Consider the following 23,463-nt stretch of genomic DNA (forward strand, 5'->3'; position numbering starts at 1 on the left):
TGCCTCTAAGGCTCCTACCGCCCCCGAAAAGGATTTGATTGACCTGGGAATGGGAAACTGGACGCGCCGTCCCCAGTAAGTGAGCCGGGGGATGGCCAGTGGGTCCATTTAAGAAGGCTCACAGAAAATAGTAAAGGGGACCTATTGATAACATTTCCCCTCGGTCCCTTTAAGACCCCCGTTATGTTGCTAGTAGATACAGGCGCTCAAATGTCAGCACTTCAGGCGGACATTGCTAACTGCAATGGTATAGTCACCAACAAAAAGCAAATCTGGGTCACGGATGTGTTCGGAAACTCCAAACCGCAGCCCACAGCTCGAGTCAAGTGCTGGTTGCTGGGGGACACATCCCCTGTTGAGGTTATGATGATACTGGGTATATGGTGGGGTGACTCTCATGATTGGAGTGCTGCAATGGATGGCTATAGACTCTTCAGAAGGGACAGGCGAGGAAGGAGAGGTGGTGGGGTGGCCCTGTATGTTAGGGAGTGTTTCGATTGTCTAGAGCTCAACGATTGTGATGATGATACGCTTGAGTGTTTATGGGTAAGGATGAGGGGGAAGGCCAGCAAGGCAGATATCCTGCTGGGAGTCTGTTATAGACCACCCAACCAGGATGAAGGGGCGGATGAAGCGTTCTACAAGCGGCTGGCAGAAGTCTCTCAATCGCTAGCCCTTGTTCTCGTGGGGGACTTCAACTTCCCGGACGTCTGCTGGAAATACAACACGGCAGAGAGGAAGCAGCCTAGGAGGTTCCTGGAGTGTGTGGAAGACAACTTCCTGACACAGCTGGTAAGTGAGCCTACCAGGGGAGGTGCCTTGCTCGACCTGCTGTTTACTAACAGAGAAGGACTGGTGGGAGATGTGGTGGTCGGAGGCCATCTTGGGCTTAGCGACCATGAAATGGTAGAATTCTCAATTCTTGGTGAAGTAAAGAGGGGGGCAGCAAAACCGCAACCATGGACTTCTGGAGGGCGGACTTTGGCCTGTTCAGGACGCTGGTTGAGAGAGTCCCTTGGGAGACAGTCCTGAAGGGCAAAGGGGTCCAGGAAGGCTGGACGTTCTTCAAGAAGGAAGTCTTAAAGGCGCAGGAGCAGGCTGTCCCTGTATGCCGTAAGAAGAACGGGCGGGGAAGACGACCGGCCTGGCTGAACGGGGAGCTCTTGCTGGGACTCAGGAAAAAAAAAGAGAGTTTACCACTTGTGGAGGAAGGGGCAGGCAACTCAAGAAGAGTACAGGGATCTTGTTAGGTCGTGCAGAGAAGAAATGAGAAAGGCAAAAGCCCAGCTAGAACACAATCTGGCCGCTGTCGTTAAAGACAACAAAAAATGTTGTTACAAATATATTAATGACAAGAAGAGAGCCAAGGAGGATCTCCATCCCTTATTGGATACAAGGGGGAACATTGCCACCGAGGATGAGGAAAAGGCTGAGGTACTCAACACCTTCTTTGCCTCAGTCTTTAATGGGCAGACCAGTTATCCTCAGGGTACTCAGCCCCCCGAGCTGGAAGACAGGGACGGCGAGCAGGATGAACCCCCCATAATCCAAGAGGAAGCAGGATGACACCAAGCTGGGCAGGAGTGTTGATCTGCTCGAGGGTAGGAAGGCTCTACAGAGGTACCTGGACAGGCTGGATCGATGGGCCGAGGCCAGTTGTATGAGTTTCAACAAGACTGAGTGCCCAGGTCCTGCACTTGTATCACAACAACCCCATGCATCGCTACAGGCTTGGGGAAGAGTGGCTGGAAAGCTGCCCAGCAGAGAAGGACCTGGGGGTGTTGGTCGACAGCCGGCTGAACATGAGCCGGCAGTGTGCCCAGGTGGCCAAGAAGGCCAATGGCATCCTGGCCTGTATCAGAAAGAGTGTGGCCAGCAGGAGTAGGGAAGTGATCGTGCCCCTGTACTCGGCACTGGTGAGGCCGCACCTCAACTACTGTGTTCAGTTTTGGGCCCCTCACTACAAGAAGGACATTGAGGTGCTGGAGCGTGTCCAAAGAAGGGCAACGAAGCTGGAGAAGGGTCTAGAGCACAAGTCTTATGAGGGGCGGCTGAGGGAACTGGGGTTGTTTAGCCTGGAGAAAAGGAGGCTGAGGGGAGACCTCATCGCTCTCTACAGCTACCTGAAAGGAGGTTGTAGCGAGGTGGGTGTCGGTCTCTTCTCCCAAGTAACAAGTGATAAGATGAGGAAATGGCCTCAAGTTGCGCCAGGGGAGGTTTAGATCGGATATTAGGAAAAATTTCTTAACTGAAAGGGTTGTCAGGCGTTGGAACAGGCTGCCCAGTGAAGCGGTTGAGTCACCATCCTTGGAGGTATTTAAACGACATATAGATGTGGTGCTTAGGGACATGGTTTAGCACTGGACTTGGCAGTGCTAGGTTAACAGTTGGACTTGATGATCTTAAAGGCCTTTTGCAACCTAAATGATTCTACGATTCTATGATTCTGTTGTGACTGTAAATCCACTGGTTCAAGACAGCTTAGCTCTGAAGCTTGTGGGGTTTCAGATGTTTCTTGGTTAGTAAGAAAAAAGACAGATCTGAGAAAATACCACGTACTTAATGAGATGAAGGCAAGTGCTATACTGAGATGCATTCTGAAAAGGTATTCTGATACAGATCTCACCCTCTGCCCCATCATGCAAATTCTTAAACATCATTTTGCATCATAGTTCTTTAATCATTCACTTAAAAGCAAATCCGAATGAAATGCTGAAAGAAGCTGATTGTGGTTAGATTTTCTTTTTGTCTATTTCTTGATTGTGTTTAATATCAGTATGTTACATCTTTCAAAAGTAATTTATCCCTTGTTTTTATACTTAGTCAGTTAGGATTATTCTGCCATAGCATATAATGGAACGAGGTATGCTTTGCATTTACTTTTGCACAGAGAGAACAAATTTTAGACTGGCATTTTACCAAGACTAAAATTGCACCCAGTAATGAAGCCCAACTAAAATGTGAATCAGCTTCTGACTGATTTACACCTGCAACTCAATACTGTTTAATTAGAAGCATAAGTATCTGGAACTGCACCTGTGCCTGAATTAAAGCTACAGATACACGTTTGCCTGCAGAAGAGGAGACAAACTGGTGAAATTACGGCATTTTAGCTCTGAGGCATATACAGCAATGATATCTGGAGGATGTTTGAATTGCTTCCCCTAGTTCTAAAAGCAAAATATTTTACATTTATGAGCTTTATGTGCTTCAAACTGGATTAAGGTCCTGAATGGATACTTGTCCTTTAGAAAATTTGAACAACATTTTCACTTTTTTGCATACAGCAGGATACATAGCAGTGCCTTGTCTCCAGCTGGTGGTATGTGTTGTGTGTACCCCTTCACACATATTCAGCTTGCCCAAGTATAAAATTCAGATGATTTACAGGAGATCAAATCAGACCATCAATGCTCCTATCTGGCCTTATACTCCAAAATCTCTCCTTTTTCATTAGTATCTTGGGTCTGTCTTTTAGCTATTCTGTCGATGGTTTACCTTTTCCCAAATCTTGAGACACCATTATCAACTTAAATTATAAGCAAATTCTTCTCAAAGTCTTTTACTCACATAAAGAATACTGTAGGTATGATGTTAGCAGTAAAGTGAGAAACAGCTCTTCCATAGACGCTAGAATGAAAATGCTTAAATACCTGCATAGTTTTGATGGTCAGAAAGTTAAATCTTTATACAATTATAAATTCCTTAAAATTAAGGTTTTGCTCAGAATAGGTATGATGGCAAAAATCAAACTAATAAATATAGCTAATTTGATTGCAAATAATAACTCAGAGTAAACTAAGTCTTGATTTTTTTTAATTGCAGAGGTAAAACCCAATTTAGCAATCCAATGATCCTTGAGATTCCTTTATAATAATCTGGAATCACTGACCATCTCTGCCTATTTCTAACACAGAAACATGAAACTGCAGTTTACCGGTCTGCTTTTTAATGATTATTTTATTTCATTTTTTTAGAACTTAAGATTCCTTTTGCACATTGCTATATGTGGTTTTCAAAGCTACTTTAGATTCTAATAATTGGAAGTTTGGAGAACTTGATGTGATTGAAAGTCTGCAATATGCTTATTTTGAACTGTTTTGGAAAACAAATGGAAAATGCATAAATACTCTGTAGGTTGAAATGTATAGCTGCAGAGGCTTTTTCTGTTGACTTTTGAGTCAGTGGCTCTCAGTAAGTGAATAACATGGCAAACATTGATTCTACAGTGGCACTGTCTATACACTTCTCAGTGCACTCAACGGGAATTTTTCATTCGTGCATCATTTATAATTTGCTGCAATGATTATGAGAAGTCTCTCTCTCCCTCTCTCTTTCTATATAAGTGTGCATATATAAATATAAATATATACATATATCTTTTTTTAAGAGGAAGAGAATATGCCTTGTCAGCCTTCTCTAAGCTGTGAGTCTTTTCCTGTGTGTAGAATTTGATGGGATAAATTGTATCAATGCAAGTTTCTACAGGCACTTCTCTCTGGAAGAGATGGGAAAGAACACTAAAATAGTTGATGCAATTTAGACATTTAGTTATAGGATACATCAGAGCATCTCAATAACATCCCATCTGCTACCCAACCACATCCAGAATTAATTCAGACCTCAAAAGGAGAAGCCTTGAGAAAATCAAGATCATGAGGACTGACACTGTTAGCAAGGATCTCCTTATCTCTAGAGATTTTTATTGGGTTCCATTTCAGGAAGACTAACTAGACGATCCTTTGCCGTTAATGTTACATAGAAGTTAGATGATGAGCTCTTTCTGATTATGCTTTAGTTTATTAAATCACTGAAGTTTCAAATGTCTTTGCTTGCTTACTTGCTTTCTAGTCAAATCATATGAGAAACTGTCACTGTGATCTCTCTTTTGTTGTGGCTGTTTCTATAATTCTTTAGACATCTTGGTACATTGCAGAGGATTTTATTTGTCATCATTATTTGTGCATCTAGAAAGCAAATATGATAGATTTCTATACTTCTAGGTAGGTTTCTCCACTGGAATGCAATTAATATGGGAAGTTGATTATTGACAAAAAATGTCACTATATACTCATTTAGGCTTCCCAGAATGTTAATTGAAAGAGCACAGGGTTTGTTTGTTAGTATTTGTTCTTTCAAAATTTAACGAAGTCATGAGGTTTTTGTTGCAAGCTGAAGTCCACTGCAGTTTTTACCATGGATAAAAATATGCCACTTTTATTAGTGAAAATAATCCTTCGTACTGACAAAAAACAAAGTAAGAATTCTTGAGGTGCAAAACTTGTTCTTGCCATGAAAAACAGGCATTTTTCAAGTTGGCAAATGCAAACAAATCTAAGTAAACAAGAAAAGATATTGACACAGGCAGGACTGATGGCGTGAATGGCCAGGTTAAACGGACCCAATTATGTCTTTTGGACTTCATGTTGTTCTTAGGGTTTGTTAAGACACCCGTGGGAACCATAAGGGAAGAATAAGGCCACATTAGCTTCTCTTCTTCGTCTAATGAATGCTAACGTTGCCTGTTTACAAACAATTTTTTTCTTGAGGAAAACCCCCTCAGCTAGCGTAGTAATTATTCCTTCACTTTTCTGATTTATACAAGATGAAGGGTATTCTCAGGGCTATTTGTGGCCGGCTGCTTCACACTCTGATTCTGTGCTTATCCTCTGTCAGAAGCTTTTCAATCCAGTATCTCCCTTTCTTCTGGTTTTGTTCAAATGGTTTGAGATGCCTTGACTCTCATGGCTGCCTAGCTTGGACTGATCTCTGGGAATGCAGCTTTCTGAACAACTTTGTTATAATTTACTACATGAACTGCTCTTTCATGCTCAATGTTTTTTCTTATCCAGCTGATATATTTGATGGCATATCAGTAAAACTGGATAGAAGTTGACCTGGGGAGAGGTAATAGACCTGAGAGGTTAAGGTGCACAAATGTCTTAAAGATGTCTTGTTCTTGCCTGATCTGCTTTAGGTCAATCCCTCTGACACTGTGTGAGTTGAAATATAGCCCCTCCCCAGGTCCCAAAAGGGGTGCTAGGGCCACAGTTTGCCAACAAATAGGGGCATTATGTCATTTCTTTCTTTCTTTACTGTTTTTTAGTGTACTGCTCTAAAAGAATGAAACCAAGACAGTAACTTTTACTTACATTGACTGTGTTTGGCTACCTCTCTCTTTTCTCTCTCCTTTCCTCATGGCAATAAAAAGGAAAAAGAGAGATTATTAAAGATTCCAGTGTGGAAAGGGCTGAAAACTCCCCTTTAATCTACATGGAAGAAAAAAAAAATGTTGACTATATGCAAAAAAAGGCTTTGATCAGACAAAAAAAAAAAAAAAGTCCTCAGGCATCTAATAAACCCACCTTGAAACAGGAAACTCCACAGGACACCACGGCTCACAGAATCACCTTCTTTTTATCAAACCCTTCCTACCAGTCAAAGTATCAGGGGAGTTCACAGCTATGAGCACAGCTTCTCTGTGGGCAAACAAGCTTCCTTTTGCCAGTGGAAATATATAACGCCATGCTTACTCATCCCAAAATATTCTATTTTACTTCAGTTTTAATAGGACAGACAAAATATATAGACAACACGTTCTAGTCACTCATGCTTCATTATGGCTTTTGTTGAATCCATTTTACTCTCAAAAGAAAGTGTACTGTAATCAATATTTCAGATGTTTCAAACTTAGAAGATCTATGGTTCTTGTTTAGAAAATATGAGGCAGTATCGGAGAAATTAAATTAAATTGCTCAGCTATTTAGTTTTCTTATAATGGCAGCAGAACAAGTCAGGCTTTAAAAAGTTCTATAAAGAGTGCTATGTTTTTCCAGCACAATTATAATTAAGGCTGATGGATTGCCAGGGAGGCAAAGAATAGCGAATTTTCTGCATAATTTTTAGAGTTTGGATAGAAACTGGAAGCCATTAAACTATCCAGTTGGAAGAACTGTTAACTGTTAACACTTATGGATGGACAAAGCAGGCCAGACAGCACAAAAACAACTCTGACTTTTTCCACTAAATCAAATCCTTCTTGACCTTTGGAAAAAAGTATAACTAATTGTCTAAGAATTTTTTATGTTACTCTTCTCTGGACTTCAGATCGAGCCATTCATTTGCTTTAGCATGCCTGTGACCTCTCTGGTGTTCTCACATGCTTGGTTTGGCTATGTTTGAAGTTTTGCCTGTATCATCATAGGACTTCTGGCTAGCAAGTGAAACCTACTGAGCTATTGTCACGGCAGTGCTAGAGGAATGTGTCTTTGGAGAACTGGCAGTATAACTTCATCGATGCTCACTACTGTATTGTTACTGGAAATTTCCATAGTCAGGGGGAATTTCCAAGTACGATCCCTCCCCTGTTGTCTCACAGTTATAAAGGAAATTAAAGGAGTCAAAAGAATATGTTTCAAAATGTTGCCTAAATGTAAAGGACAATTTTTATAGGTGTCCCAAATTTACTCAAAGTCTGCATGGATTTAGGTCCATTCCATAAGACTCTCAAATATTCTCAGAAGATTTGGTCTTCTGAATAATGACAGCCTGCACAAGGCAGGAAAAAGGCTGCATACATGCATGTGTACATACATACCTGTGTTTTCTGCATGAGATTTAGTTTGCTAGTGTATTATTTGACTGGAACAAAACTACTTCTGCCTGTGTATTTTAGCTACGTACTTTTTAAAGCTTTTTGCTTTAGTTTCTGATGAGTCCTCAAGAGCAAATATAATGACATCTGTGGTATTTGGCTCATCTTGGAAGTTCTTCATTTCCCTGGGTGATTTTCAGCTTGTTCTGAGGTAACTTGTGTTATTCACATATTCGTGGCCAAGGTTACCATTGAAGAAGGGGAAGAAACATTTTTTCTCTTTATAAAGTGTCTTTTTTTTCCCCTCTTCATTTTGCAGTAGTAAAAATGGCATCATATAAGGTTTTAGAGTTAGATTCATAGGAAAAGACATTTATGTAAGCTTGTCTGTAGTGCTAATACAAGACTCCGGAGAGGGCTATAAATCAAATATGTATAAATATGCAGCATTTTAGTTTTTATGAATTATTCTATTCCATTTTGTTTAGCTTTGTTAGGAGTATTACAGATCAGAGAATCATAGAACTGCATGACTAAAATAACCTAAAAAATGATGTATCCCAGTGTATTGAGATAGAAACACCTCACAGACATTTATTTTGTCTACTTAGCAAATAGTAACTTAAGCCAGATATTGCTGACTATGTAGAACTACTAGGTGTAGTCACCATTCTCTCTGACGATAGAGGAGTCAGTTCTGACTTCACAAGTGTGCAGATACATGTATTGATTGTCATATTCCACAATTAAACTTGCTGAGAATGCAAAAAACTGTAGAGTGGAAGATTTTATTCAATATCTAGTGCCCATACTATTGCTATGTTTTAGTAATGTGAGTGTTTTGCTTTATATGAGATGAGGGTGCTCTTCTATGTTGAAAAATTCATAAATCAAATTATGTGCATATTAGGCAACTTTTAATAGAATTAACGTCAGTGCAATTCATCATCTCCAAGTTCCATGTGTGCCAATTCATCAAAACAACGATCTTGTCGGGTACTGTCCTAATAAATAATTATTTCTGCATCCAGTCCTTCTGAAGGTCTTGTGAAGTTACTTGCTGATTCATCAGTGTTAATGTTGAGGTAAACCTTTTGTGATCTTCAACAGAATTGTAGTTCATCTGGGTGATTTCTTTTTTTTTTTTCCTTCACAAGAACAAAATTTACACATTTTGTTTTATTTATCATTGACAAAACGGAAGGGAATTACTTGTATGAACATCTTGTGAACAACTTGTATGGATAAATGCCACGGTATTCATCTGGAAACTCCTTTGTTTACAGTAAATCTTTGATAGTAATTTTTGGAAGCATGTCATAGTTCAAAATTTTACTTACATTGCTAGGTCAGCAGTGTAGGATTTAGAAACTGGAGGTTCAATTCTTACTCTCACTTTGAGTCAGAGACTTAAAATGCTGAAAAAAACCTCCTTTATTATGTTGACACACCTTTTTCATGAAATATCACTTTTCAAATGAAAAAAAATTACCAAACTACCCTGATCATCTCTGCATATAAGCTTTGTAATGGTGGTTTTGGAAAAAAAAAAAAATGCAAGAGACTTAGATACTCAACTCCTAGTGACTTGGAATTAAACGTGCAAGCTAAGTGTTTCCTACTAGTTGATGCTTGAATAAATTGAAGCATGAGGGTATGTAATGTACTTGAGAGTACTCATCAAACTGCAAGTGGTATGTTCAAATCCTGAAAAGCTATGTGAGATGAACCATGTCCATTTAACATATAGAATAATCAAACAATAGATGATTGAGGGTTTTTTTGTTAATTGGTATTCTTAAAAAGTAATTATAATAATCTATTTAAAACAAACTGAAAAACTGGATTTAAACTGTGAAGCACAATAAAAATATTTCCTTTCTATTCTGAATATTTTAAAGCTTATTTCTTCTACAAGGACATTAAAAGAAAATTCAGAGAGAAAAATCATGCTACATTTAATATAACAAATATTTTTTAAGTATTGAAAAATGTTTTTGTGGCTCCTTTTGTTTCTAAACTCAGAGCTTGGTGAATTTGACTGGAATGTGTGAAAGATATTAGTGTTGCCAAATATGCATTTCCCTTAGTCAACAACCTAACAGGCCGCTGTTCAGCCCTCATGTACTATTGGTACTGATCACACTGCATCAGATTTTGGATCAATCCTTCACAAATTCACTGTGTGCATCAAGCCTGTTTCTGGCAATGGTTTTACGCCTATAGGTGTATGATTAGCAGTTAACTCATTTGGCACTGAATAGCCATTAACCAGCTTTTATTTGTTCTGATAGGTGTGCTGATGTGCTCAGGGACTGGTGCAGTGTATGCTTGGAAGGGGCTGTTACCCACCAGCCACACAGCTTCTGTTTCTCTGCATCATTCCTCTGGTTATCAATGACCCTGTACTCAAGGGAGGAAAATGAGATATTCTGCAGTAATTGAGAAAACACTGCAGTATGTGCGATGACACCTAGGCAATCAAAACTATCTCCATCAAATTGCAGGTGACATTTTCATTAGCTCAACAGCTTCTGGGCTTTGATTAGGAAATGACTCCTGGGGGGAAAAAAAAGTCATGTAATCTCATAGTTATGTTACAGATGTGGCACTTTTTAATGTGCTTTTTTCAGCCTGCCTTTGTACTCATATGGCAGCTGACAAAGAAATTTTATGATTTAGGACATTATTTGGGTAAGTAAGTGGTAAGATACTTCTACTAGTACACAGGGAAGATTTTATTATAGGGCTGTCTGTAGACTAAAAGTTCATGAATATGGACTTTTATGGACATTCTAAAAAGTATATATAAAATTGACACATAACAATCGACATTGACAAATTATATAAAGTATTTCTAGGGAAAAAAGCATAACCAAAATTTAGTATTTATAATTCCTACCTGTGTTCAAAAGACAGTTTCACTGAACTTTATGATTTAATTGCATGTGAGGTATAGCAAATCTTGAATATGAAAACAATATAAACATAAATAAGTCCAGTCAGGTACAAATAGATTATTTCTCTGTAGCTTTGTGTGCATTTGTTAAAATCAGACTTAGGAATCACCTATCACATTGATCAATAATGTGAAAGTGTGATGTTTCTTTTTCATGAATTGGATCTTTATATACCTGGAAGCTTTTTCTGCTTCTTCCTGGTTCAAATTCTGATTTAAGATTTGCCATGAGTGGGTCACATGAATAGTTGTTACGAAGTTCTGTTCACAACAATACCCTTTCATTACCTCCTCCAAGAAAGATTCAATCTCAAAACACTCCGCAACTGCTAATTATTCAGCACATCTCTGTGAAGTAGTTTAGAATCATCCCCAGTTTACATATAAGGCAACAGAACCTACTTAGATCTTGACACTGAGATGCTCAGCAGCAATTCAAATCAGATCATATATGATTCTTCTCATCACAGGGGAGGCAGTTACTGTCCTGCCTCCCAAAGCCAAAAATTAAATCAGGATAAGGGTTTGAACTTTGGGCTCCTGCAAATGACAATTCTGTTCCCCAGCTCCTTGGAGATTCTGGGCTGGCACACTCCCATAGAAGCTGCTCTAATTTGAATAAATAATTAAATATTAATTACAGCAGAGGTAGGCAATCACAGCCAAACAGTTTGGTTTGAAGAAATCAGCATTTTCTTGTTAAATAAATGTATTCTAAGTAGGAAGTTTTCTGTTGCCTTCAAAAGCAGTCTGATTACCTAAGTGTAAATTAAAACCTATATGAAATCTCTAAAAAAGACCACAGACAGATAAAAGAAGAGGAAAATAGTATTTGCAGTTCATTTTTGATCAGCTGTAAAGCATCTGTAACTTTGGTTTCATGATTCTGCATTCCTGATGTAAATTTACAAAATCAAAGACAAGACAGTTTGAGGAACAACAGAATACATGACAACCTGTTAAAAATTGAAACAGCTGAGGAGCAATGTCCCAAAGTGGACTTTGTAGGAACTATTTGTGACTTTTCTGTAGGCCTCGAATGATCTTTAAGCAAATTCTATTGACTGCTTTTGGTAGTGAACAGCTTGAAGAAAGAGTACATGAGAAAGCAGGCTTTTAGAAAAAAAGACAGTAGAAAGCATTTCTTTAATAGAAATGGTAATTTCTTTAATAAGACTAATCTGGTTTGACGTCTTTTGCTTGGATTTTTGCTTTATTATTTTCTTGCCGTGTCCCAGAAAAATGTGAGCTATTATATACAGCGTTAGATGTTGCAGGGAGCAGGAAGGCTGACTTCCGTTTTGTCTTGGGAGGGAAATCCAGAGAGCATCCCAGTCCAGGCTCCATTTCTGACAGCTGACTTCTCTCTGAGCAGGAGGGTGGGTGAGTGCTTGCAGCTCACAGAGCATCATGACTGAGTAGTAATAGAGGTATCATTGGTGATATTGTTATCTACCCTTGTAAAACACCAATTCATCATTTTCATGGGGAAAAAGTCATTCTGATTAATATTCCATTTTGCAAACAGTTTTAGAGCTGTCACTCTTTTCTGTTTTGACATTTTCAAAATTGAAGAGTTCTAGGGTTTTGTTTGAAATAGGTTTTCTTTTAGAAAGCTAAGGTAATTCCTAGTTGGAAAATATGAAGGAATAACATTAAATGAAAGACAAAATATTGAAACCAAACAATCCAGATAAGCCAGCATAGATTTTCTTTTTTCTGTTTTCAGCCTATGAACTATTTTTAACATTTTACTTTTTCTTTCCCCTCTGAGATAGGAAAAAAAATTGAGAAACTTGAAAAACTCTCAAGTTAAATAGGTTGAAAAACTATTTCAGGAGTGTAAGAGCTTCTCATTTGCTGATTAATTCAGCAGTGGGAATAGCCCAGAGCTCAACTCCTGTAACTTTGAACTCAATTGTCCATTTGAAGTACTTACAGAGAGTGTTTTGGGATACTAAGCTCCAATTTGCAACCTTGGTGAAGTGTTTGAGGTTAGATGGGGCCGGTCTGGACTCTACTCATCCTCTTCCCTGGCCAGACATAGTAACGGGGATGGAGGCAGCACTTTCAGGTAGAGAAATCAAGCCTGTGTGATACAAAACTGTCAAGGATGATACAGCAAGGCAAAAGTTGGGAACGAAAAGCCTGGGCCACTTAACTGTCACTAGATTTCTTAGCTGATCTGCAGCAGAACTGAAAGACTACAGCTGTTTTTCTGCTTATTAATCCTGTGTACTTATAAGCTTACTTATACTTTTATGCATATCATGAAGTGTTTCTCCAAAATACTACATGTGCTTAAAACAGATGAGTTCCTCAGACCTTTTGTAACAAGATGAGGCACGATTAGATGCTAGAGCAATGCTTCATTTGCATGTTAAGTCAACTGTAACTGGAAATAATTCTCCAGGTGCCTGGCTTAACACTTCCAAGTTGTTTTACATCCTGTTCAAAAAGAAAAAGGAGATTATTGGCTACTGAGCTTGCAGAAATATCAGAAAAGATGCCTGTGTAAGAAAGTGTAACTTATCACAAAGGCTCATATTTCTCCTCCCTGAATGCAAACACACATTCACATTCTTCGGTGTCTCATTGCTGTATAACTTTTAAAATGCCAGATAATGTGCTGCTTATTTTCCTACACAACACTAAGCATTTCCATTAGTGCTGGGCAAGCAGGAAAAATGGTGGTACTTTGTAAATTAAATTAACACTACATTTTAAAAGTCCACCATATATACCTGGCTGATACTGAGAAGACAAAAACTTGGAATGGTTTATGAAAACAAATAGTGTGGGTGTTTTCAAAGTCCTTCCTGGAAATTATGAAATTTCAGTTACTACTTTCACTGTAGATGTGAGGTTCACTTTGCAATCTTTCTTTTAATCTTTTTCATATCTGCTGTGTCTCTCACCTGGACAAGTTCTTTTTACTCCCTACTTCCCATTAAAAAAAAAAAAAAAAAAATCCTTCAAAGTGTTTGTTTCTGTCCAAATCCATGTTTTTCCTAGGATTTGGCAAAACTTTTTCAGTCTCATTGTACAGCTTCTGTGAAGTTCTCAGCACCTTAACTCTGATTCAGCTCATAGTCCTGCCTGAAAAGTTTTGATAAATGAGTCTGACCATCTCAGCTTTAGAGTACAGTAGATTTGGGTCTGGATCTCTAGGTGAAATACTTTATCCTGGTATTGAAAGATAACCTGGAGCAAACATACCTAATCGGGAAAGTAGCCTGGAGCTAGTCCAGAGGTGAATAGTGAAATTTGGGCCTGTTCTTTCTGAGGTCTGGTTTATTTGTAAGCTGTTTGGTCCAATTTTCATTGTCCATGAATATTGTAACTGCTAATTTGTGGGGTTTATCCCAGAAATATTATTTTTTTGGCTTTTCCTCTATTTGTGCAAGAGGATATCATAATTCGGTTGGTTTAATACACCAAGTGTTCAGCTCACTCCTGTGAGTACAATATAACCATCCACCAAGACAAACAGGGATACTCACCTCTGGGCAAATAGTCCATCATTTATCCTATGGTGCCAGTCTCTCTGCAATGATATGATAATTTAATAGCTGATGTCTTCAAGCAGGTAGGCTTTTAACAGTCCCTGGGTTGCTGTCATGAATTTGGATTTTTATCTCTCTACATATAGTTTCATCCTCCATGATGGGTCTTATCAACCTCTTGTCCTGTGGAGAGGACAGAAATCTCTTCAGCTGAAGCTTTGGTGGTCTTATTTGTCCAAATTTGCACTTCTGTCAGACTCTTGGCTGCAGCTCTATACTTCATATGTGAGGCTGTTATGAGCCATTTAAATGCCTATGGGGATATCAACAAGCTTTTTGAAAAGATTAATGACTTAGCTGTAGTTTTTATGATAGTGTTTCTAAAGAAAAGCCTGCATACCTAATAAGGTTATTTCTACAAGCCAAAATTTGTATTGCTCACCATAAAAGACAAATAGATAGACTTTAACTACAAAACATCTGAAGGTTGTTGCCCATTTTTGTCTTTTGGAGATCAGTTTTGTACAAGAAAAGGGAAATAAAGAAGGGAAAAGGGAAATAAATAAGAAATGCATCAGCTTTAAAATGACAGGAGAGGAAGGATATGGATATGAAGAATTCTTTACTTTAGAAACTTGTACCATATGGATATTCCTTTGTTAGACTGTTATTGCTTACAGTCTTATGTTTTTATTTGGACATGACTATAAATAGGAGTAATTTAAAATAATGCTTGAACCTTCATAAGATTTATTCAAGATTTATGTGAGTGGTTAGAAAAAGATTGACTAAATCATTAGCTAAATTGCGTTTCCTAATGCAACCACCAAACAGCAGGCTGGAAGGAGCGAGGCTACATTTGTGCTTTTGTTAAACCGTTGACCTAGTAGAGTACAATTTTTTAAGTGCATTTGAAACTTGTGTGTTATACTCTTTAGTGAGTGTTAGTTAAACATCTATCAAATATCAGGGATTATCTCACATGCAACAACTGTTTTTGGCTAAAATTTTACCAATATCTGTTCTGATTTTCAAAATGTGACATGTGTTTACCTAGCGTAAATCTTCTTCATTTATTGTGATGTTGAGTGACCTAGTGTGGCAACAGCTTCATTTATGAGTGGTACGACATTAATAAGATCAGACTTCTGGCCCTTACTTTCTCTAGTTTTCTGTCTCTTTTGTGTTACATATTATTAAAGTCGATAATTTAAATGAGATTTTTCCTTTTCAAACTGTAAAGAGTCTAAGCTTAATAGGTAGTTTTTATTAGCACTTCTTTTAAGCACATTCTACAGATGTATTCCTGTAGGACTAGTAGACAAACCTGAAATTAGAAAATTGAACATTTAACATAAAAGAAAACTTACAAGGGAAAATAATAATTTTAGACGTTGTCATCATATATTGCCCTCACCTTAAGTATATGAAAATGCTAGTAAAATCTCTCCTCCTGAATGAATATGTGTTAGAAAAAATGCCTGCGTTTGCAAGTAAATGAAGAAGAAGTGATCCTGATTATTCAGATATAAAACAGAGCAGAACAGATGCATGATTCTGTGGCATCTATTGCTTTTTTCCCAAGTTATATTTCTTTTTTCCTAAACAGATAAACATTCATTTATTTAAGGTACATAGTCACTTTTATTATCATCTTCTCGTTGTTTCATAAGAAAAATGGAGAAATTATGATATTAGCTATTGAAAATATCTTCCAATATTTGCAGAGTAAATCTGTTTGGAACATAACATGTCTGACTCTAGATGCTATACATCTGTTGTTTGATTTGCTGCTACAAACACTAGATGCAACAGAGAAGAGAAATATGGTTACAGCCTCTCTGATGATATTGCAAGCCACTTTTCACAAATGCTGACTATGCCCGGGTTAAGACTTTGTCAGGTGATGAACAAACTAACAGGAAGACACAGATGTCTGCCTGGAGCAAGCGGTGAGGGTGAGGAGCTGTGGAGTCCTGTTTACTCTACAACCTGCTCCAGCCGAAGGGCAGAAAACATCTGGACAACTATGCAGTTTGCCCAGGGTACTCTTCTGCAAGGCCAGAGTGGTGTTTGCTGTGGAAAACATAACAGAGACTCCTCAGAGCCCTTGCTAAGTAACACGTGATCACATTTGCATTGTGCAGGGACATTGCAAACCTGGGATATCACCACAAGACCCAGAAATGGACCTTAATCCTGTCAATAATTCTCCAGTCTGTTTCCCACTGTGATATGTCAGCTGGTACTATGTGCTGGGAATTTTTTGGCAGTTGTCCCAATGTGAATGTGTGATTCTGACAAGTTCTGTGAAAAACAGAGCAGCTTTGGCATGACTTCTTCTGACACCTGTTAAGGGGAAAGACTTTCTCTGAAGCCCCCTGGCTCAGAGATGCCTCTGAGTTTTCATGTAAACTGTCTTTGTGGCAAAGCAATTGATGCTTACATGTAGAAAGCTGATTTTTAAAGGTAGCTATCTTCTTCTTTTAGTCTTATAGGGCTCATTTTATGATGGCCAGGGTTCCCTTTGGTTTTATATGTGAATGTATGCACATAATTTTCCAGTGAAGGTTCTCAGCATAGTTTTTAATCTGAGTGCTAAACTGAATGAAGTAAAGAAACTGTGTATTATATATCAAGATGATGCCAAGGTCACAGAAACTTGACTATACAGCTGCTTACATGAGTTTTACATCAGTCTACATTTTCAATTATTCCTGATTTGTAATTTTGTCAAGAGAATTTATCCCTTGAAACACAGTGCAAATTTACAAAAGTAAAAGAAGAAGTACACCAGACTCACCTCTCAAAGTTTGGGGAGTAAATTAAGAGTCTTTAGTTTTGAATCTTTTGCATTATTTGCCTTTTTGAAAAAAAAAATACACAAAGAAAAGAATAAAACCTGTTTTCCTTATTCCTAACACTTAAAGGTTAGTTGTGTGTTTCTCCTTCAAGGTTACCATGGTGATGAGAGTAATGTTAAGGCCTAGCTAGGCAGGTACTAGATTAGGCTAAAATCATTTATCCTTCTTTTCACCTGCAAAATGCATGGCCAGAAGATGAATAGCATCATTTAGAGCACTCACTCCTCTAACAGGCTGCTCTAAGCCTAGCCCCAAGAGTTCACATTAAAACATGGGTAGAAATTTTGCAGGCCTAAATTGTACTGCAAAAGGAGGCTGGCTTTCATAATATATCTAAAATTACAAATATATCGCTGGAATCAATAATAAAACTCAGCAACAGCAACAATAAAATCCCCACCTCTACCCTATCTGTTCAAGAAGAAAATGGAGAGGGGAGAATATGCAGGCAGAGGAATGATTTCTTTTTTTAGTGATGCTGAAACTGTTACTTACTGCAATGCCTCATTAGCTCTCCAAGGCAGCGCTCTCCCAACTGCATAGGCTGTTTCACAGTCTTAATGCTAACTCTGATTCTGATAAAGTTACCCTGTTGTGTTTGTTGGGCTCAGGTGTCTCTCCCCAGCTTTCTCTGATCGACTTACTATTCTGAGTAATGCTACTGATTTGCCAAAGAGGAACCACAACCACACACTCCTATGAAAATCAGCCTCAAGAAGACTTCAAAATGCTTTTTTTTTTTTTTTTCTGTGCTTCAGGGCAGTCATTTGTCTCCGCATCAGGCAGGTGCTTGTCTACCATGCTCTCAAAGACCTTCAGAAGATAACTACAGCTACCTTACAGCTCTGGGTTGGAATTACTCTTCCTATTTTGGCTTTCTCTTTGAATGCAGCTTTTAATTTAACTTTCTTTACAATATGAACATATATCATTATATATCAATCTTCATTTAATTTCAATTAAGTGTGTATAATCTGGTTCTTCCATCGCCCCCCCCCCTCCCCCCCAGGTTATTTTAGTATTCATATCTTAATTTCACTCCCAAAGAAACTTGAGAGGTTTGTATTGGTACCTTAAAAATTTATTTAGACGCATATAGGCTGGGGTTCTTTATTTAACTGTTGAAAAACTAACTGCTTTGTGGTATATTCCTCTTAAGCAGAAGTGGAAAAATGTTATCACTCTCCTTCATGGGTTTGTTTATTTATGGCATATGCAGTTAATGGATATTTCTAATGCCTCTTATGCAGTAAGTAGACTACCTGATGCCAGCTATTTAATTTCAAATATCTCACATTTTCTTATTTAGGATCATCAACATATTTTTACATTAATTATTTAACTGCCTTTTCCAATCTTTTTAGTCAGGCACGCTTCTGCCTACTCAGGGCACAATTAGTCACTGCATTATTATAGATTTAAGCCAGTTTAAGTGAATAAAAAGTAATTTGCACATTTTGAACACAGTTACATTTTGTTCTGAATATTTTTACCCTGAAGATTAGCTTTCAATTTCACATTAAGACATTTTTGTTTTTCAAAATGAGATCGCTAAGGCTTATGCAGTTAATTTCTTAGTTTAGATCCTGAATTACTTTTAAAAACTATGCTTCCACTTGACTATTAACCCCCTTCTCATCCACCAATAGCAAAAAGACAATACATTAAGTAAAACAGTTCTGAATTAATGTTAAGGGGTGTAATAAGCCGATTAATATACACAGTCTATCTACTGTACTTGTTCTCATTGGAAGCACAAAATGCATAGCTACCCCTCTTTTCTCTAAATGTAGATTCATACCAATTCTATGTCATGATGTGTGGTGCACTATAACCACCACTTCCAGCCTCTTAGCCAAATAATTTTTTTCTCAAATCGTGTTTATGGATGTTTGATTCAATAGTTGGTTGCACTGACGATTTTGGAAAGAATAGTGAATTAGAGGTTGGGAGGATGAAAGGCTGAAGTTCCGTGTTTGAGACACAGTTAAGGTTTTGTTCCATGTTCTTGGGTCCTAGGTATTACCGTAATACTAATGATAAGAGAGGGTAAATTTATAAACAGTAGAATATCTGCCCTGATGCAACTTGAAAATGAAAAATAAAATATGGCGATGATATTTTCTAAGCATTTTTGAGACCAGGAGACAGTAGAAGCACACTAAAGAAAATCAACAGCTAAGGAAAATAACTTCAGCTTGGGGAAGAGCACTTCATCGGGAAACAGGTCAACTCTTTTTCAACTTTTAATGGGATTGTAAAATGAAAGGGGACTTATTTCATGACCCCCATTCATCTTTCTTACCTGTGTTTCTTTTTGCTGTCTTGCAAAGCAAGCTTTGATTCTTCTGGAATATTAACCTTGATTGTGCAGCAAGAGATACCTTTCTCCTTCTTAATTAACCATTAGGTGTGTATTTGGATCAAAAATATTCATGAGCAGAAGTTACAAATATTACAGGATCTCTAATGTGCTTCTTAGAAAGGTTTATTTTATTATAAAGCTTTCCTTAAATGTAAGAATGTTAGAAGGATCTATAATAGACATGAAAGAAAGTTATGCTAAGACATGTGAAGTGAAGATTTTCCATTTTATTCCCAGATGATTGAGTCTCTCTGAGTAATGTCATAAAGAAATAACTCCATCAGTGGACAGTTTAAATATATTTCCAATTTGTTATGTTTAAAATATAAATAACCAAAGGAGACTTTCACAAGTACATACAAATTTCTCTTAATTTGTTCCTTTGTCCTCATGCTAATGATAAGCCTTCCTTCATGAAGGAATATTCTTTTTATTAATGCAGTCCTAGAGAACTGCTATTTGGCTTTCCATCTACCTTCTTTCACGTGGAAAGTCAGTGGAACTTCTGTCAGTAACCTCTATCATATTGTTCTAAAGTTTCCTAAAGTAAGAGTCAGCAAAACAGCAGATCACAAATGCCAATGAAGTGTCTCTTGTGAGGCTGCCAGCCCTTCAAGGCTTTCACATGTCCCATGAATTAAATGGGATGAGCACTGAGTTACCAGGACTCTGAAGGAGGGCTGACGTTAAAGCAGCACCATTTGTGCCACAAGTGCTAGAAGTCTGTGCATCAGTTTAATTCCCAAAAACTCATTTTAATGGAGTAACTGCTTTTGCGCAGAGGATGGCTGTGACTTCCTTTTTTGCTGCTATTGAAAAATCTGCTTGCCTCTTCTGAAATTTAAAATTGTTCAGTCTCAACTAGCAAAAACTTGACCTTGCAAAACTTTACTAACACAAATAGTCTCAATTATAAAAACAGAGCTGTTTGTGTGTATAATTATCCCTCATATGAGTAGAAATATGCAAGACTGACCTTTAAAACATGCTCTATGAGCTATCATAACTTAAGAAAAAGAAGAGTATTTTTCCCTTTTAATCTAGGTGGCAAAGCTAGCAAATAATTTACAGTATGAATTAATTGCTTTTCCTTTTTTGAAAAACAAATCTTAATAATTGATGTTTTAATTTGAAAAGATATTATTCTGAATATAGAGTATGTGCTTTTTCATAAAAAATTTACTAAGGCTGTTTAATACTGTAAATGCATTCACTATGTATCAGCAGCACCCACATTAACCCATCAGACTGAAACAGCTCCATCCATTGACTCAATGGGCCATGAAATAAAAATGTTCTCTCCATAAGCATTGGTATACTAGAACTCAGTGGATTGAAGCTCCTATGATGAGTTACCAAGTGAATGATACTCTGATAAGACCTTTTTTAGGCCCTGACATGACAGATTTACAGTACCAAAGAAATAGAATGAAGCCTTATTTTTTCAGGGTTCTTCAGTTTAATGTATATTTGATAGTTAAAGTAGTTGTATTTAGAGGTCATTTCAATGCTGTCCAAGCTTCATGCAAAATTTTCAAAAATGCTTTTTTTTACTTATGAGGCTAAATCTAATTTTCAGTACACATTTGGGGGACAGACAAATTCCTATGGTTCACTGCAAATGGCTGGAGCAGATTTTACATGCTCCACCCTTCTGTCAGATAGTAGTTACTGTCTCTCTGCAGGACTGGTGTACAGCCAGGGAATGGATTGAATGAGTCCTATTCACACTTCAGTGTACGGTTGTTTTAATTAAAACTGCCAGGTAAGGTGGTTTGAGTGGCTGATATTGCACTGTAGAGGATTAGGGAGTAATGTGTGTCCCATCCTTTTGTCTGAACCCTGGCAGTGATAGTTCTCAGCTTCTGCAGAGGACTTTTCTATGTGCCCTAGAAATAAAAAGTCAAATGTGTACTGGCTTTTGAAAATATTATCTTTAGATTTATTCTTACTCTCAATCAAAGCTCCAAACACTTGATTCAGTTGCATCTCTGCTTCCTTTCTTGCCCTCGCTCCCTTGGCTGCAGTGCTAGCCTGTATGAGGGTAGAAATGTGTATGCAAATAATACAGCAAATTGTGCTTGATGAGGAGTACACTTTACTGTGGATGCCAAGCATTTCTCAACCAATATGGAGCACAGCATTGCTTCATGAAGGCAGGTGAATCTTTCTTGCTGGGAAGATTAATCCTTGCCCACTCCCTGCACAGTTCCAGTCATTCTGGGTCATTCTCAGACCACTCACTGCAATGGACTTAGGCACAGTATCTAAATTCAAGGCATTGGTGGGAGCTGTGGATAGCCTGCTGCTCCTGAGTAGTCAATGCAGGAAAGCTAAGTTAGGCACTCTGGAGGGCCTGCATGCTCCATCTTTCTAAGGGTCTTTAGGTGACTTGCAATTTTTTCCAGGGTCATGGGTTATGACCATGTTGCCAAAGGCTTTTATTGATATACATTTCCCATGGCTGTGGCTATCTTTGTTATTCTTTGTTGTTGCTTCACTCCTATTAGGAAGGGTAAGGAGAGTATATATGTTACCACTAGAAAGCTTTCCAGTTCTTTCTGCCCTCCAGATAGGGTGGATGCTGTCTACTGTAATATACAATTAATCCAAAGTATTTAATTTGAAAGGCAGGAGGTCCCTGAAGATATAAAATCTTTCAAAACCAGATTTTCACATTTAAGCTTCAGAATTGCAAGATATAGACTGGTAGGTTAAAAAAGATTATAAGTTCAAGTTGGATGAGGTGCTTGCTGCTGCACTGTGATTCTTACTAGGTGTTCAGAATACATGTAAAACTGTTAGCGCATATAAAAGCAGAAGTCTACTTGGGTTTGCTTGTTGTCACCTTCAGTCACTTGCTCTTGACTGGGTTTCATTTTGATGGGACTGTCTGTTAGGATCATGCTGACAAAGCCACATGACCAGTTCTTGTGATCCTCAAAAGGAGCTGCTAGGGCAGAGAACTCTTCCCACTCTCTCCGAGGTCTGTTTCTGCTACTCTGCATTTTGATGTCAATCATAGCCTGCACAGCCAGACCTGTATCGAGTCTTTCTGTGCACCTTTGACAGTAACAAGGCACCTCAATGGGCTTTTATGATGCACCTACACATGCTGGTCCAACTCGCAGGTGAGTCTATTCCCACCCAATGTGGCCAAGGAGCACGAGTGATCTAGAGCTGTGAAGCTCATCTGACCCCTGATGCAATAGTACTAACATGCAATAGTAAAAGTCCATCTCTACACAGAGTCTTATCACTTGCTTTATATATTTTTTTTTAAAAATATGTATTTTCAACAACTATATGGCTCCCAAAGGCAAAATCTTTTTAATCCAGATATATGATCATGATAGGAAATACTGCAGGAAGCTGGCCATCAGAGATAATCAAGCTGTATGTTTTTGTGTTAGTTGATACAGTAGGAAAGTAGCCATTCCTACATATGCCTGCTGCTAACCTTCTACCCTGGGGGATAATTGTTCATAATTAAGTTAAAGAAGAAAAGACATCTCACTATTTCCTTGTCAATAAAAAAGTTAGAGAACTTTTTCAAAAGGATGCTGTGATTATGATGATTTGGTGTGAGCCAAGTTTATCTATACATAGTTAAAAAATAATAAAACACTTCATGAGACAGACCAGATAAGTATCTCTGGAGAGAGATGAGTCCTGATCGCTAACTTCTCCACAGTGTTTCCATATCCATGGAGGCTATAGCTTTATAAAATGAAAAGTAACAGATAAAGAGTCAGCTTGCTGTGGAGATTGGAGATTATTTTATTAATTTAAAAATTATCATGTCTTAAATTTTATCTGCTATAAATTGAATGAATCAAACCATGATGCATTGAAGTATTAATAAGCTTTCAATTAAACTTTGCCACAGTGTTCTTACTCAGTTATTCTTTCCACTACCGGCTAGAAAGAACCCCTTTTATAATACAGCTGTAAATGTTGGACTCCAATTGACACATTACAATGTGATGATAATATAATGCACATTCTGCAAAATATCTCTAATTATGTATTTCTGTGAGGCATAATAATGTCTCCTTTAGTATTATACAGCTTTAAATCTTTATTTATATGGAGGTTATTTCTTAGCATCCATATTATTCTAACAGTAATCTGTATTTAATATCACACTGTATCTGCTTTTGATTATATTTTAT

This window comes from Aptenodytes patagonicus, chromosome 9 (assembly GCF_965638725.1).
Source record: "Aptenodytes patagonicus chromosome 9, bAptPat1.pri.cur, whole genome shotgun sequence".
NCBI classification, from domain to species: Eukaryota; Metazoa; Chordata; class Aves; order Sphenisciformes; family Spheniscidae; genus Aptenodytes; species Aptenodytes patagonicus.